Source organism: Lissotriton helveticus, chromosome 3_1 (assembly GCF_964261635.1).
Source record: "Lissotriton helveticus chromosome 3_1, aLisHel1.1, whole genome shotgun sequence".
Classification (NCBI taxonomy): domain Eukaryota; kingdom Metazoa; phylum Chordata; class Amphibia; order Caudata; family Salamandridae; genus Lissotriton; species Lissotriton helveticus.
This window is the reverse complement of record NC_136061.1, coordinates 579,638,581-579,655,249: the sequence shown is the minus strand read 5'-3', so window position 1 is coordinate 579,655,249 and position 16,669 is coordinate 579,638,581. Positions and strand designations below refer to the sequence as shown.

Genomic DNA, 16,669 nt, shown 5'->3' with positions numbered 1-16,669 from the left:
CCCAACCCAACGTAGTTCATCATATACGAGACAAAAAACAGAAGATGCAGTTTCCCAGCCAAAACACTGAATAATGGGAATATTCACATCATCATAAAACGAATATTAAGGCTCTGCAATATTGTTTGAAACAAGTAATTTTTCCCCCTAGAAACAATCTGTGCAGGGTATGGCTTTACATTTCCTTGCCTTGAATTGAAAGACTTTCTTCAGTCTGAAGGCATGGCTCTGAATCTTCGTTTCCTGTATGGTCATAATCCTTATAGCGCATGTTAATGTCATGACAATTGGATCCAACCAACTCCTCCATCCTGGTAAATTTCTGTGTTCTCAGAGAAGCTGCACATATAGGCAAGCACTGAAATTCCCTTTTGAGGAGTGGCAAGAGAGTGCCAGAGCCACCTTGAAGACATTTAATATGGCCAGAGGGAAGGGCTCGACTTTTGCAATGTCGGTCGACAGAGCAGAGAACTCCTCTTGAATCTTTAGCAGTTTCAGAATTGGCTCTAGGTATGAAACTGGCATCTGGAGAATGGGTGGGTGGAGGCACGATGACTCTGAACGGTCCTGGGAGCAAGAACATTTCCTCAATGAAGAATCGAATTTCTTCTTCCTATGGTACTTTTTCTTTTTTTTATGCGAAGACGTCTTGGGAGCTCCTACCCTGTCAGGAGACTTTCTAGTTGATGAAGGGGTGCGCTCTTCATGTACTGGGATTGTAGCCAAGATAAATTGCCTTGTGCTCATTGGGTGCATCAAGGAACACAAGTTGCTTGCAGTGCAATCAAGGCTTGAACCCTGAAATCTTTAAAGGCAAGAGGATTGGGTAGACACTTGACATAGTTGCTGGTTTAAGCTCATACATTTCTGTTGGAATAACACAGAGAAAGAGGAAATTAATGAGGCATAGAAAAACAATAACTGGCTGGTTGTTGCCTATCATATGCCGGTGTACTCGTGCATGATCAGCAGCATCCAGGCTGAAGCCACGTGATGCCACCAGGTGGCATTGGAGAGCGTTTGCTGGGAACAAGTTATTCCGGACCAGTCTAACACCTGAATGGATATTCACAAGGTGATTAATTTGCTGAAAGATTATGTATCTACCAGAAAATTTTAACCGAAGGGAACTTTTTATCCTCCCAGCATCCAGCATCTCCTGGTCTGTCCCAATGTGTGGCTTTATGTCTTTTAAGTGATAACTTTCTCTTCCTCCATATAGGCTGGACTGGTAACTGATCAGCTGTTTCCCAGTTAATCCCATTTTGGGCCTTCTGGGCTTCCTTATTGGTGGTGGTAAGCCTTGCCTTTCTTCTGACTCCCTCCTCTTTCAAAAATTGTCCATGCCTCCTCCTTTCCCTAAGTGATCTTCATGACGGAGGAGGAAAACACTCAGCTGATTTCCTGATACCCTGATGAAGTGTTTGTTCCACCTCCTTTGGTGCTTTGGATTGTCGTCATACTTGCTCTGCAGAACAGGAGGTTTAGCTCCCTCCCTGACTGATTCTCACTGCCATGCATGCCGTGCCTACCAAACTTTATCTGTATTTTACAGTGCCTATTGGATTGCAATGTCAGAGTCACTAGAAGCAGAAGCGAAGTTGGCTGACGCCAAGCACTGATCGCTCTATTCAAGTACATACCCTACTGTGTTTTCCTGACCTTTGTCCCAGATCTCCCCTCAAGCCCTACGATTGATAAGGAACAGATTCAGGTGATGAGACAAGAAGGAGGTCATTGTCAAACATTAAATCAAAAGTGCTGAAGAGCTAGGAACCAACGAAGGTCCTGTTGGTCCTTAACTTTATGGACTGATAACCAAGAGAACCGTGCATGGTCCATATAGATTGTGAAATGCAATCCTAACATATGGAACCTTAAGAACTCCATTTCCCACTTTAAAGCCAGGCGGTTTTTCTCGAGAGTGACAAAGGCTTGTGCATGTGGCAGTAGCTCCCTGCTAAGGAAATAGAGTGAATCCTTTCAAAAAATTTAGCTAACATGATCTCCAGCCCTGCTAAGGAAGCACCAATTAGTAGACTGTAGCTTACTGAAATCCAGGTACCTGAGAACTGGTTCTGAGTATATTCAGACTTGAGATATGTAGGAAGCTTTCTTTTCTGTTCCGTCCTCATGGTACCTTATTAGCAGGACCTCTGGAATTATGCGACAGACAAGGGCCAAATTCTTGCAGCAAGAAAAAGTTAATTATGCAGCCTAATGCAGCACATTCTGTAATATTACTTTATTATTTTGTCATTTTTACACTTGTTTACACTGTCTGTTCATTGGTTGCACCTCGTTAGTGACACTTTAATATCATAATACAGCAATAAGCAGCAGAAAGGTGACCAGTCAACTTTTGCAAAGGGGCCTCCACTGCGCTGCAACAAGCGCTGCTGCATTTTTAGTAACTTTTGAACCATTTGAGCTAGAAAAAATGAAATCTGTAGATTCTGCAGCAGATTATGGATTATGCGGCAAATGTGGCAAATACTTAATTATGTGAAAAATGCTGTGTCCACCCAATTGCATAATTTCAGTGGTCCTGCTTATTAGTAATAGATTTCTATAGCAAAGATGGGAGTGAGAGGGCTTGGTTCGTAAAATTGGGCACAAAGCCCCAAAATTAGCCAACTAAGCCTAAAAAACACTTTAATATTTGTTTATGTTTGGTGTGGGGATCTGGTGCAAAGCTCTTCAGTTTTCTCCTTCTGTGAGCAAACTCCCCATTCTGCAGCAGGTATCCCAAGTATCTCACTTCATGTGTAGCTAGGGTGAACTTTGTGGCATTATAAGTGAGCCTAGCCCCTCTCCGAGTCCTGGGGACAGCCTGTAAATTAGGAAGATGTTGCAGCCATGAGCTACTGAACACAGTGATATCAAGTCGGTAAGCAGATAAATTGGACTACGAGTGGTGTTAGTGTAGTATTGCTTAGCCTAGGAAAGTAGTAGAAGCCCAGGAAGAAAATCCCCAAACTTGTATTACTTCTGACCATCTGCCCCACCCACTTCCCTGCAGGTATTGAAAGCAGTGTTCTAACAATAACAGAGATGTAACAGGACTTACCAGTTACCTTTGGAACGGTTAGCGGTTCTAAGGAAGGTTAATTTTTCTTGCTTTGACCAGTATCTTCACATTTGTCCTATAGAGGGGTTTTAAATACGTTCTTGGGGAACTTTCTCCTCTTCGCTATTGGCTGTCTTAGTAGCTGTTAAACCATTTTCCATTTAGTCTTATCCTTTTGGGCCAAATGGGCTCCCTTATGGATAGTGAGCCTTGAGTACCATTGTGTGGGTAACAAATAAACTGGCTACCTTTTGGTAAGAGAATTTTCTCTTCCGCCAGCCTTGCACTGAAGTAGGTGAACACCACATGCCTTTTGGACCAATATTCCCATACGATCTCAGATTAGTTTGCCCAAGTGCTGCCTTTGGTCTCATTGGAGGCCTGAGCCATTCTCTCCCAAGCTATTGCTGACTGGAGAAAAACAGCAAACGTCATCATACAATGTGGACTGGACACGAACAACTCACTGGGTTGAGCAATTTCATCGTCGGTGGTCTTGCTGTGCCGTGCCTGGCTGAGAGCCACTAGCTTTTCAGGGAGTGTCCAAGCCTGCTTACGAACATGCTCTTTGATGGCTTTTGTGTTTTTAGAGAGAAGGCGGGCTCGGCGCTCGAGTGCCATAAGGACAGCAGAACTATGACCAGGTGCTTGGGCTTGTCTTTGGCCCCTCATCACCCCGGTCTGCCTTCTGACATTAAGGTGGCCACAGAAGGGGGCCCCAACTGCATCCATACCTTCCTAGCCACCACAGCCAACCGACTTGCCAGCATTTTCATGACCGAGGACGTGGGTCCCATAGACCATGTGGGACCGGTAACCAGAGGTCTGGCCGCCCGTCACCACCACCACCACCACCACAAGCAACCACAGCTTGAAAACCTCTTTAGTTTGCCCTCTGACAATCACTACCATCCAGTGGGGTTCAGGCTATGCCATCATCTGCACTACTGGCGTTCCGCAACAACGGACCATTGGGTTTTGTAAAACATCCAAAGGGGCTACCCCTCCCCTTTGTGACAACCCCTCCACCCATGCCACCCACTTACGACTGGCTGATGGAGGACCACTGCTCCTTGCTCTTTGAGGAAGTGTTGACTGTCCCGGCAAAGGGAGCCATAGGAGGGTGCCGGCATCGGAAGTAGGTTGTGGTTGCTCTTCCTGCTACTTTCTGGTGCCTAAGACGGACAGAGGCCTTGTCCTATCCTAGACCTGCGCATTCTCAATCTCTACCTGAAAAAGTAGAAATGCAAGATTCTCACACGTGTTCTGTCTGCCTTGGCCCTGGGAGACTGGTTGGTAGCATTGGACTTGCAGGATGCATATGTCCACATCACTGTCCTGCCTGTCCACAGACGTTACCTGCGGCTCATGATGGGTTTGCTGTGTTCCACTTCGGCCTTACCAGTGTCCCTTGGGTGTTCACTAAAGTGATAGTGCTGATTGCAGCTCATCTACAGAGGTCAGGGGTTCCAGTCTTTCCCTACCTCGACGACTGGCTGTTGAAGGCGGGCTTGCCCCAGGCAGTCTTCTCCCACCTCCAGACTACGGCAAGCTTTCTGCACTCGCTGGAGTTCAACTATCAACATGCTGAAGTCACACCTGACTCCATCTCAGATGCTCCTTTTCATTCGAGCGGTTCTGGAGATAGCACAGTTTTAGGCCTATACTCCTGAGCGGCGAGTCCAGTATATCCAGACTATATTGATGTTTCAGCCTCTATCCTGGATTTTAGTGAGAATGACCCTGATGTTATTGGGTCTCATACCCTTCTGCATCCTGTTTCTAACTCATGCCTGTTGGAATATGGGGCCTCTGCCGTGGGACCTGAGGTCCGAGGAGGTGCAGCTTCAGGGAAATGTCTCCCACATGGTCCAGATCTCAGAGGGAACTATAAAGGTCTGCAGTGGTAGTTGACAAACCGCTCTTGGGCCAGTGTAGAACTCTTCTCTCTTCCCCAAATAGAGCTGACTGTGGTGAGAGATGAGTCTCTTCTGGGATGGGGGTGCCATCTGGGAGAGGTGGAGATCGGAGGACTCTGTTCTCCGGCGGAGTCTGTGCTCCACATCAACCTGTTAGAGCATTGGGCTATTCGCTTGGCATCGAAAACCTTTCTTCCTTCGATCAAGTGAAGGTTGGTGCAGGTGTTCACGGGCAACACCACCGCCATGTGGTACTGCAACAAGCCAGGTGGGTGGGACTATGGATCCTTTGTCAAAAGGCTCTGCGTTTCATGGCTGGAATATCAGTACATCTATACCTGGTTGTTCAAAACCTGGCTGGCTTTCTGAACGCCAAGGCAGACTAACTCAGCTGAAGATGCCTATCGGATCACGAATGGCTTCTCCACCCAGAGATTGTGCAAAGCCGCTTTCAGCAGTGGGGAGAGCCTTGGTTAGATCTGTTCTCCACCACTGAAATGCACAATGTCCACATTTTTGTGTGCTGAAGTTTCCAAGGCGATTCTCACTTTGAAATACTTTTTGTCTTAAGTGGAGCTCCGGCCTCCTGTATGCCTTTCCACATATACCACTCCTGCCCAGAGTTCTCAAGAAGATCAGGAATGACTGGGCCCAAGATCATTTGGTGGCTCTGAACTTGGCATGCAGAATTGGGTATCCCAAAATGTTGAGCATGACCATCGACCTGCAAATCAGGCTGCCTCTTCAAGAGGATCTTCTGTTGCAGCAACAGGGGAGGGTTCTGCACTCGAACCTGTGCATCCTACACCTTCATAGGTGGAGATTGAGAGGCGCCAGTTGGCGTCTTTCAGCCGTCCTTCCAAAGTCTGTGATGGTATTCTGGCAGTGAGGCATCCCTCTGTCAAGTCACTGTACACCTGCCAGTGGGATACATTTGTGACATGGTGTGATTCCCAAAACATTGACCTTCTTTCTGCATCTCTCTCTAAGGTTCTCCTGTTTGCCCTATCGTTGGCCCAGTTGGGTTCTGCTCTTGGCACAGTTAAAGGCTTTCTACCAGCCATTTCAGCAATTTTGTGATTGCCAGACCACCTGTTGTGGCTAAGTTTATTAAAGGCTTGCAGCACGTTTCACCCCAGGCTATTCATAATGCACCAGTGGGATCTTAATCTTACTCTCACTTTCTTGATCTGTGCACCCTTTGAGCATCTGCACAATCCCCCTTTAAGTCTATTGACCATCAAAACTGCCTTTCTAGTGGCTGTAACATTGGCCAGGAGGGTCAGCGAATTGCAGTCTTTCTGGGCGCACTCTACCTACACCACCTTCTACCTGGACAAGCTGGTCCTCCGGAAATGTGCCTCCTTCCTTCCGAAGGTTGTGACTCCCTTCCTTGTAGGCCAGAACATCACCCTGCCTACCTTCTTTACTCCGCATCACCCCCTTAAAATAGGAGGAGAGACTCCACAGTTTGTACTCAAAAAGAGCACTTTTGTCTTGATCGCACAAAAAAGTTCCGGGTGGATGATCAACTCTTTGTGGGCTAGGTCGTAGCTAAGAAAGGGAAGGCTTTGCAGAACGGACTATCTCAAAATGTATAGTGCTCGGCATCATGGTCTGCTAGTCCACTAGCCAAGAAGCAACTCCCTGAGGGTTTGTGTGCTCATTCCACCAGAGTTAAGGCTGGGACCACTACGATAGCTTGTGGAGTCCCTGCCCTGGACATCTGTCAAGCAGCAACTCTGGCATTTTTGCACATCTACCATCTGAACAGTTTGGTCCGTTGCGAAGGGCACTTTGCCCGTTCAGTCCTGTATGACTTTCTGGTTTAAGTTACTTACCTTTGGTAATGCCTTATCTGGTAAAGACTCTATCTATCTGCAGATTCCTTACCCACCCTCCCTTCCTCCCTGCTGTGCGAGCAGATTGCAGTGTAAGGGTCATCCTTCTCATGGCCTTAGTATTTCACACCAGTGGTCCGTTCTCATTGTGGCTCCACGCTTCTGGCATGAAAAGTTGCGAAAGTAACTGACGTCAGCGTGCCGGGTGGTTCCTACATAAGTACCACGTACCATGACTCTGCCCTGGAAGAGCCGAATGACGCCGCCTGCTGGTGTGCAGGGGTCCTGCTCAAAAAGGTCCAGATCCACTCCGATGCCTGGGGATTATTCTGAGGTAAGGATTCTGCGGCTAGATTGTCTCTACCAGGTCATGTGTTATCAATAGTAAGTAACTTGTTCTCCCCTGCATCCCCCGGCCTCCCACTTCTCACAGCTCTCAATCCCCTTAAGATTCCTCTATAGAATGAAACATGGCTCAAACCTTTCCATGTTCACCACAGAGGACCTACCACCAACATTTTCATTACATCTCTGTCTTCATCACAACACAGTCAACAGTAATTCCAGATACCAGCTTATCTATCCTCACCTCCACTATTGATTCCTACCACATCCCCCCTTTGAGTAATGAATCCTCTCACACCACCTCCTTCAAAGATGAAGCTAACCATATTTCCAATGCCTTTCAGTCACTAATTAATTCCACCTCTGCCCATACAGCTCCACCTAAGCCTATTACTCCTCCACCTTCTACATATGTGGCAACATCTCATATATTCACTTTAATCACAACAGTAACATCCCCATGGCCACACAACCATCTATTACACTTCTCACCCCACAGCCTACAATCTCACTCATGCAAAATCCCTCGTATAACACAAAATCAAACACAAAACAAACATCAGTTACCTCTTTCAGGGTCCCACCACTACAAACATACCTCATCTGCATTTCAGCGTCTTAAAAGTAAAGAGGGGCCCCAGACACACCCTTTAAATGAATCCTTCTCTTCCCCTTTGCTTCACTACAGCAAAGTACAAACGCACACAATCACAACTTACAGAACTTGCCACCACAGAGACTTATGCTCATCAACCAGATACTCCACATTCTCTTAAAAAAACTAACCTTATCAAATCTCTTCTTCCCTTCTTTGACAGGAAAATGATCACCCTCCCAGCATGGAACACTTTCTACTGTTTTACGCTTGACTGCCCCAACTCTCAAAAATGTCACTAACTTTAACACCCACCACACACCATCACAGTTCACAACTATACTGCACATCAGATCTTTGTTGGGCTACATGAACCCCCCCCCGCCTCTAACCTTCGGCTCTCACACCACATACTTACCACATTCTAAACTGCAATGCAATGCATGATCAACTACAAGAGTAGCCAAGACAGTTGTTACTTAGTAACAGACACAAAACTGGGCCTATTTTTCATAACTGAAACTTGGCTAGGAGATAACTAGGCACCAGTACGCCATGAAGAAATACCTTCTGAGTACCAAATTCATACAGACAATCACCAAGGCAAAACTGCTGGAGATTTTGCAAAGATATTCAAGCAATCAATTGTGGCCTCAAAAATTGATGACGTGAAGTTTTAAGATTGTGAGTCACTACTAATAATAGGCAACCATAGCTCCATTTTCTTCTACACATTTCGACCACTAAACTGACCATCAACAAATAACAGAGATTTTGCAGATACTTTCTAGCACGCCATATTGGGCATACTTATCATACACCCTAACGTTTGCATCCTTGGCAACTTGAACATCCGTTTTGACAAACTAATGCTACAACCAAACAGCATCATAATCATTGCAGAAGATGACAGTCTCCATCAACTCAACTTCAGCAGGATAGTTGCTAAATGTTGTGTTGCGCAATTGAGAATCAGTCACTATCAAAAGGAATTGACCATCTTCCTTGAAGAACTCATCATCATATCTTTAATTTACGATATCCCATCTAGGCATTCAAACAATTCACCTTCATATCTGACAACAGGTAGGCATTGGAACAGACTCAGCATGGGAGAGCTTTTAATTCACCTTGCCCCACACTCTGAAGAGATTAATAAGGTATTAAAGAGATTAATAAGGTAGAAAAACTACATGACTGGATGAACAAAACTTTCGACAGACTAATTCTCTTGAAAACCTCTAGCCAACACAAATGTGCAGCCTTCAATGACAGTAGTATAATTCAAAGAGCTCACAAGACAAAACACTCTTCCAAAGATAAAACAATGCATAAACCCACCAACAAAAACTTAAAATGAGCTCACCACAAAATCGGGATGTGTAACATCAGGTGCCACTCAAAGAATCTTAACAAAATACTGTCATATTATCGCAGTTCAGAATGCTCCTCTGTCCGTATTAACTCCTCAATCACAAGATCTCTTTTTTTTTAAAACTCTTTATTCATGGCTGTATCAGAATCACATTTTACATTGGAGCATATTGACATCTATCAGCCTTTTCACTTTTTCTTAATCATAACTGTCGGCAACTGAACAAGTATTTGTTGTCTCTCCTCCTTAGTATCTCAGGTGGAACAGTCTAAATTGTCAGCAATCTTTCGCAAGCACCTTACCATGTTGCCTTGTAAATTAACACCCTCCCACCCAAGTCCCTCCCTCCCCTTCCGTCTCCTAGCTCTGCTCTCAGTCATACTCCACAGTTCTTGGTACCATGGCCTTATCCCACCTAGTGCAAAACAGACTCGTCTAGCTGGGCATACCTGTCAACACAGCATTCTCTTCCAGGGGATCCTCATCAATAGTCATAAGCATTAGAATATTCCCGCCCATGCGCGGGACCCCGGAAACAATATATTATATGTGCCCCACATATATATAGACATATATATATAAATATATATATATATAAAAATAAGCAATTGCAGCCAAATAAAACAGAGCTGTAATATGCTGTGAAGAATTTCCACCATACAGTGTATTTTGCATTAGAAATATGAGAAACAACACCAATGCTTGTTTAGAAACTGTTTTAATGCTTAAAAAACAGTAGAAATTCTCATAACACACTGTAAACATATACAGCTCCCAGGCTGCATTGCAAATCCCCAGTCTAAAAAGACTGAAAAGCTAACCTGTAGCTGAATGTACTAAAACTGACGCCGTGCCTTTAAGGCACCTCTGCCCCTAGCTTCCCATCATGCCTCAGGGGTTACAGTTAGGTCAGTTGTTCTTTCCGGCTCCTTCAGGAAGGACCCTGGATACTCGGCTCCACATTTTTCTGCCTTTTTCAGTCAGAAAATCTTCAAAAGAACAATTTTTTGATTTACTTTGACTTTTCACATCAGAGTCAAGTAAATAACTGCTTAGCAGTCAATTTTTTGTGAGGTTTTCCTGTCAGGATGCCCTCATTATTTGATGATTGCCCTTCTTGTGGCCACAAGAAGGCAAAAACGGACTCTCATGAGGTCTGTATTTTATGCTTGCCAGAGGATCATGATCCTAAAGACTGTTCCCTTTGTAAAAATCTGTCTGACAGAACTCTTAAAGACAGAGAGAGGAACAGGCTCTATGGTCTGGCCCAGAGATCCATGAGAGGAAGATCTACAGAGAGGAAGAGTTCAAAGAGACCCAGAACTCCCTTCAAAGGCAAGTCAGAGCGTCCATCAACCTCAGCACCGGGCTCGGCGCTGAAAAAACGACATCTGATGGACAGTTCGAGAGAAAAAGCTCAGTCGACGTCGAGATCGGCGTCGATGAGGAAATCGTCGTCGAAAAGAAGTTCGCCGACGTCGAAGAAAGCTCCGCCGTCGTCAACTAGGCGACGATCGGCGTCGAGAGAAGCCACGAGATCGCCGTCGACGAGAAGATCGACGTCAAGACATAAGTCAACCCCGCCGCCGTCAACCAGGCGACGGTCGGCGTCGAGAGACAGATCACACTCGCCGTCTTCTCGACGTCGACAGGCTTCGAAGAGTGTGACACCTCCGCCGACGTCTCCACGGAGGCGCTCGGCGTCGAGGAGCAAGAGCCCCCTCGGACGAGCGTCGTCGAGGAAGGGATCATCGAAGGCACGTCGGCGCTCGACGTCGAGGATGTCCGATCCTCCGCCGTCGCCACATGCCAGGTCGACATCAAGGGCATCGTCGACGACAGGACATTGTCGATTGCCATCTCCGTCGCCGACAGACCAACGTCGGTCGACGTCGAGAGCTCCGTCGACGGCAGGGCAACGCCGTTCGACGTCGAGACCTTCGTCGACGGCAGGGCAACGCCGTTCGACGTCGAGACCTTCGTCGGCGGCAGGGCAACGCCGTTCGACGTCGAGGGAGAAGACTCCGCCGTCGGCTCATCATCGCCGATCGACGTCGAGGGACCACAGGTCAACGTCGAAGCATTCAACGCCGAAGGTTATCACTCCGTCGACGCCGCAGAGGCGTTCGACGTCGAGGGAAAGGCTTTTGAGACGTCCTCCAACACCGGTGAGACGGAGATCTCCTTCGGTGCCTTCGACAGTCCTAGTGACACAATCTGCTTCGCTCCATTCCTCCTCAAGTGCCTCGGGTTCAACGGGGTCATCTTCTAGGAGTAGGAGTCCGGTACAAAAGAGTCCCCAGCGGGGGTACACTTCACATATAAGACTCTCGCCAAGATGGTATGCTCCTTTGAGTAATTGGAAGGATTCTAAGGCACCAGAAAGACTTTAAAGGTACTTGAGTCCAGTCCACAGGTCCCCTCTTCAGCAAGCAGAAGAGGCAGATGGGCAGAGTCCTGCTATGCACCGATCACGCTCACGAGAGAGAGGAGCGGACAGGTCGCATGACCCTAGGGTCTCCCGATCTCCAAGGAGGGAGCAACCCAAATCTCGAACACCGAGAAAGGAGGTACGGACTGAGAGATCGAGATCTCCAGTACATCAGAGGGTATCACGTTCTCCTCGAAGGGAGGAACGACCTAGGAGATCACCGGTGAGGAAGGAGCATTTTCACCACAGGAGAAGAAGAACTCCATCATCCTCCTCTCCATCTTCACCTAGATCTTCTAAAGGGGATTACTCTCCAACGCTGGCAGACAGCCCTCGCTCAAGAGCTTCCCCTCTTGACGACGTCAACACGTATCTGGACGTCTTACAAAGGGGTGCTCACAAGCTGAATATAGAGATGACCACTCCAGAGGTGTCCACTACTGTGATTTTTGAGACCCTTCATCACAAATCATATACACGGCCGTTGCTCCCATTAGTTCCAGGAATAATGGACCCAATCAAAGAGGTTTTCCTCACGCCAGCAACGATCAGGGCAGTACCGGCACGTATCCAGAAAAAATATAGGCCGGCCGACTCAGATCCTATCTTTGTTAAAGGTGAGCCTGCGGCGGACTCAGTTATTGTAGCCTCAGCTAAGAAGAATCACACAGTCGCTCCTTCTTCGTCAGTTCCTCCTGACAAAGACAGCAAGACGCAAGATTCTTGGGGACGCAAGGTATGCAGCACAGCAGCTTCATCCCTGAAAGTCTCTAGTGCATCAGCCCTTCTGGGAAGGTACGATAGAGCCCTATGGGACTCCATGGAACGATTCAAAGGGAAATTGCCCAAGGAGGACCAGAAGGACTTTGAGGAGACAGTGACGGAGGGCTGTTTGGTGGCAAACCAAATGATTAGTTCATCAGCAGATAACGCCCTTCTAGCTGGACATAACTACTCGCATGGGGTATGTGCGAGGAGATCCTCTTGGCTGCGTTTAACTGGGCTCAAACCAGATGCCCAGCAGCGCATCCTCAATCTACCTTTTTCCGGATCTTCACTCTTCGGGGAGCATGCCAATCAGGAAATGGCCCGTATGAAGACTGAGTTAGACACAGTAAAGGCAGTAGGTCTGGAAAAACAGAAAGCACCGTTCAAACGACGCTTCAAGACCAACAAGAACCGGGGAGGCCAACAGAGGGTTCAAACCCCTCAATGGTCTCAAAACAAGCCACAAGGAAAGCCACAATACAGAGGAGGAAGGTCGAGCAGAGGCAGAGGCGGACATCATCAGTCCTCTACCACACCTAGAGGAGGCAAGGCCTGAGCAGTGGCTTCCTCTGACACCGTTACCCACTCCAGTGGGAGGAAGTGCTGCACAACATCTGGCAGAGTGGGTCAGCATCACGAAAGATCGGTGGGTGCTGAATATACTGCGCAATGGATATGCGCTACGTTTCAGGAAGAAACCACAACCGGCTCCTCCAAAAAAGTCTCGCTCGTACCAACTAGAGCTCCTCAAAAGGGAAGTGAGCGTCCTCTTAAAGAAAAACGCAATCGAAGAGGTACCCCTATCCCAAAGGGGGAAAGGAGTGTACTCAAGATATTTCCTTGTCCCCAAAAAAGACCAAGAAGGCAAATTCAGACCGATTTTGGATCTTCGACTCCTCAACAAAGTGGTGGTCAAAGAGAAGTTTCGCATGTTGGCACTCCACCAAATATGTCCTCATCTACAAATCGGAGATTGGATGTGTTCGGTGGATTTACCAGACGCGTACTTCCACATTCCTATTACACCAGGTCATCGAAAGTACTTGAGGTTCCTGGTAGGGTCCAAGCATTACCAGTTCAAAGTGCTTCCTTTCGGACTCAAATCCGCACCAAGGGTCTTCACCAAGTGCATGGCAGTGGTAGCGGCGTGTCTACACAAAAAAGGTCTCTTTGTGTACCCATATCTAGACGACTGGCTCCTGAAGAGTCCGTCGCCTCGTCAAGCCACCAAAGACTGTCACCTGTGTCTCCAACAGCTACACAGGCTCGGCCTCCATGTGAACTCAGAAAAATCGATCCTGCAGCCCACGCAAACTATCCACTATCTGGGAGCAGTTCTAGACACAAAGTTAGGAAGAGCGTTTCCTTCGCAAGAGAGACTATCTTCCATGGGACAAAAATGCAAAAAGTTACTTCAGGTTCCTCGTCCAAAGGTGCGAGACGTAGCGTCTCTATTGGGCTCCATGGCGTCCTGCATCTTCCTAATACCGAACGCCAGGTTGAGGATGCGGCCTCTACAAGAGTCTGTGGAGGATCAGTGGGACCAAGCGACTGGAGATTGGGAGGATCGAATCATCCTGTCTCAAGCAGCACTGACCTCAATACAGTGGTGGACTCGCCCTCGGAATGTCCTGCAGGGAGTCCCTTTTCAGCAACCTCTTCCTTCGCTGTCTGTGGTAACGGATGCATCTCTAGAAGGCTGGGGTGCTCACATGGGTCATCTTCAGATTCAGGGTCGCTGGTCGACCAACCTTCAGACATACCACATCAACATGCTGGAGCTTCGAGCAGTTCATCTGGCGCTCAAAGCGTTCTTTTCAGCAATAACAACGGACAAAGTCCTGGTTCAGACGGACAACACTACAACTATGTTCTATCTGAACAAGCAGGGAGGAACTCGATCTCGCCCTCTGTCTCTGGAGGCCCAGACAATCTGGCACTGGCTTCTGGCTCGGGGACTGTCGGTGGTGGCAGTGCACCTTCCAGGCGAGCTAAACACAAAAGCAGACGCACTCAGCAGGCACTTCGAAGATCAGCCAGACTGGGTGCTAAACGACGAAGTGGTCGAAGAACTCTTCCGTTGCTGGGGTCGTCCAGACATAGACTTATTTGCGGACGACGAAAACGCCAAATGCCACGCCTTCGCGTCCAGGTTCCACCGGCCAGGGACGCAAGGGAACGCTCTCCTGCTGGAGTGGACAGGAATGTTCGCTTATGCTTTTCCCCCTCTGGCACTGATTCCGAAGGTGGTGGCCAAGCTCATCAGATCGAGCATGGACATGATCCTAATTGCTCCGGATTGGCCGCGACAATGTTGGTATCCAGATCTGTTACATCTGTCGCTGTGTCCACACAGACGTCTGCCGTGCAGGCCAGACCTGCTGAGCAAGATGGACGGGAGGATCCTGCATCCCAACCTCCCGTCGCTGAACCTGACTGCATGGCTCCTGAGGTCTTGCAATATGGACACTTAAATCTGCCTCCGGAATGTATGAATATTTTAAGAGAGGCAAAAAGACCATCCACAAGGACGTCTTATGCGTTCAAGTGGAAAAGATTTTTCATTTGGTGTAAGGACCATGGCTTTGATCCCACCAAAGGGCAAGAAGAGGTAGTCCTGCCATACCTCCTATACTTAGCGACATCAGGGTTGAAATACGCTTCTATTAGGGTTCATTTATCCGCCATAGTAGCGTACAGAAAATCACCTACACAAACGTCGTTTTTTCAGGTCCCGGTGGTGAAGGATTTCCTTCAGGGATTAAAGAAGGTCTATCCCCCTGTGAGAAATCCTTCTCCTCCCTGGGAGTTGAACCTGGTTCTCTCCAGACTGATGTCTACACCGTTTGAGCCTATACACAAGGCCTCCTTGCAGCATCTCACTTGGAAGGCGGCCTTCTTGGTGGCAATAACCTCTGCGCGCAGGGTTAGCGAGATACAAGCACTCTGCACCAAGGAACCTTACACTGTGTTTCACCACAACAGAGTGGTAATGAGGGCTCACCCATCTTTCCTTCCAAAGGTGGTATCGGATTTTCATATAAATCAAACGATTACCCTTCCTTCGTTCTTTCCTAACCCATCGACCCCAGCTGAGAGGTCGTTGCACTCGTTAGATCTTAAACGGGTGCTAAAGTTTTACCTAGAAAGAACGAAGGACACCAGAAAGACAGACCAACTCTTTGTCAATTATGGTGCAATGAGGACCGGGTTTGCAGCAGCCAAAAGATCCATCTCCAGATGGATTGTCTCTTGTATCAAACTAGCATACCAGCTGGCTGGCAAACCTTTGTTGCAATCACCCAAAGCTCATTCCACTAGAGGGAAAGCAGCCACAATAGCTTTTTTGCATGACATTCCTATGTCAGAAATATGCAAGGCTGCGACATGGAAATCAGTCCATACCTTTACAAGGCATTATTGCCTAGAGTCTGATTCCAGAGCGGATTCTCAAGTAGGGCAAGCCTCCTTGAGAAACCTTTTTGGGTAGAATAAGGCCTACTCTTGGGCCTACGGATATGAAGGTTATCTGTTGATTCCTTTGCCCGCAGGGATGAGGTGAGGCTCGCTACTCTATTCTAATGCTTATGACTATTGATGAGGATCCCCTGGAAGAGAAGGATTAGTTACTTACCTGTAATCCTAGTTCTCTTCCAGGGGTATCCTCATCAAAGTCATAAGCAACCCTCCCGCCTCCCCGGGCAAAGGACTTTGTTTATTACATAAGAGATGTTTTTTAACCTGTTATTACCATGGTTTGGTTTTCAGTCTCCGAAAAGAACAACTGACCTAACTGTAACCCCTGAGGCATGATGGGAAGCTAGGGGCAGAGGTGCCTTAAAGGCACGGCGTCAGTTTTAGTACATTCAGCTACAGGTTAGCTTTTCAGTCTTTTTAGACTGGGGATTTGCAATGCAGCCTGGGAGCTGTATATGTTTACAGTGTGTTATGAGAATTTCTACTGTTTTTTAAGCATTAAAACAGTTTCTAAACAAGCATTGGTGTTGTTTCTCATATTTCTAATGCAAAATACACTGTATGGTGGAAATTCTTCACAGCATATTACAGCTCTGTTGTTTTATTTGGCTGCAATTGCTTATTTTTATATATATATATATTTATATATATATGTCTATATATATGTGGGGCACATATAATATATTGTTTCCGGGGTCCCGCGCATGGGCGGGAATATTCTAATGCTTATGACTTTGATGAGGATACCCCTGGAAGAGAACTAGGATTACAGGTAAGTAACTAATCCTTCTCGCCTATATCTCCATAGTCCTCCACCTTGGGCCCTATGTGTACGGTCATGTGTCATT

General features: G+C 47.2%; 1 protein-coding gene across 1 annotated transcript in view; it reads left to right on the top strand.

Moving 5' to 3' along the window:
• Nucleotides 1–16,669, top strand: part of UBE2G2 (ubiquitin conjugating enzyme E2 G2) — a 359,465-nt gene that overhangs the window by 96,540 nt on the left and 246,256 nt on the right. The gene's annotated exons all lie outside the window — the stretch shown is intronic.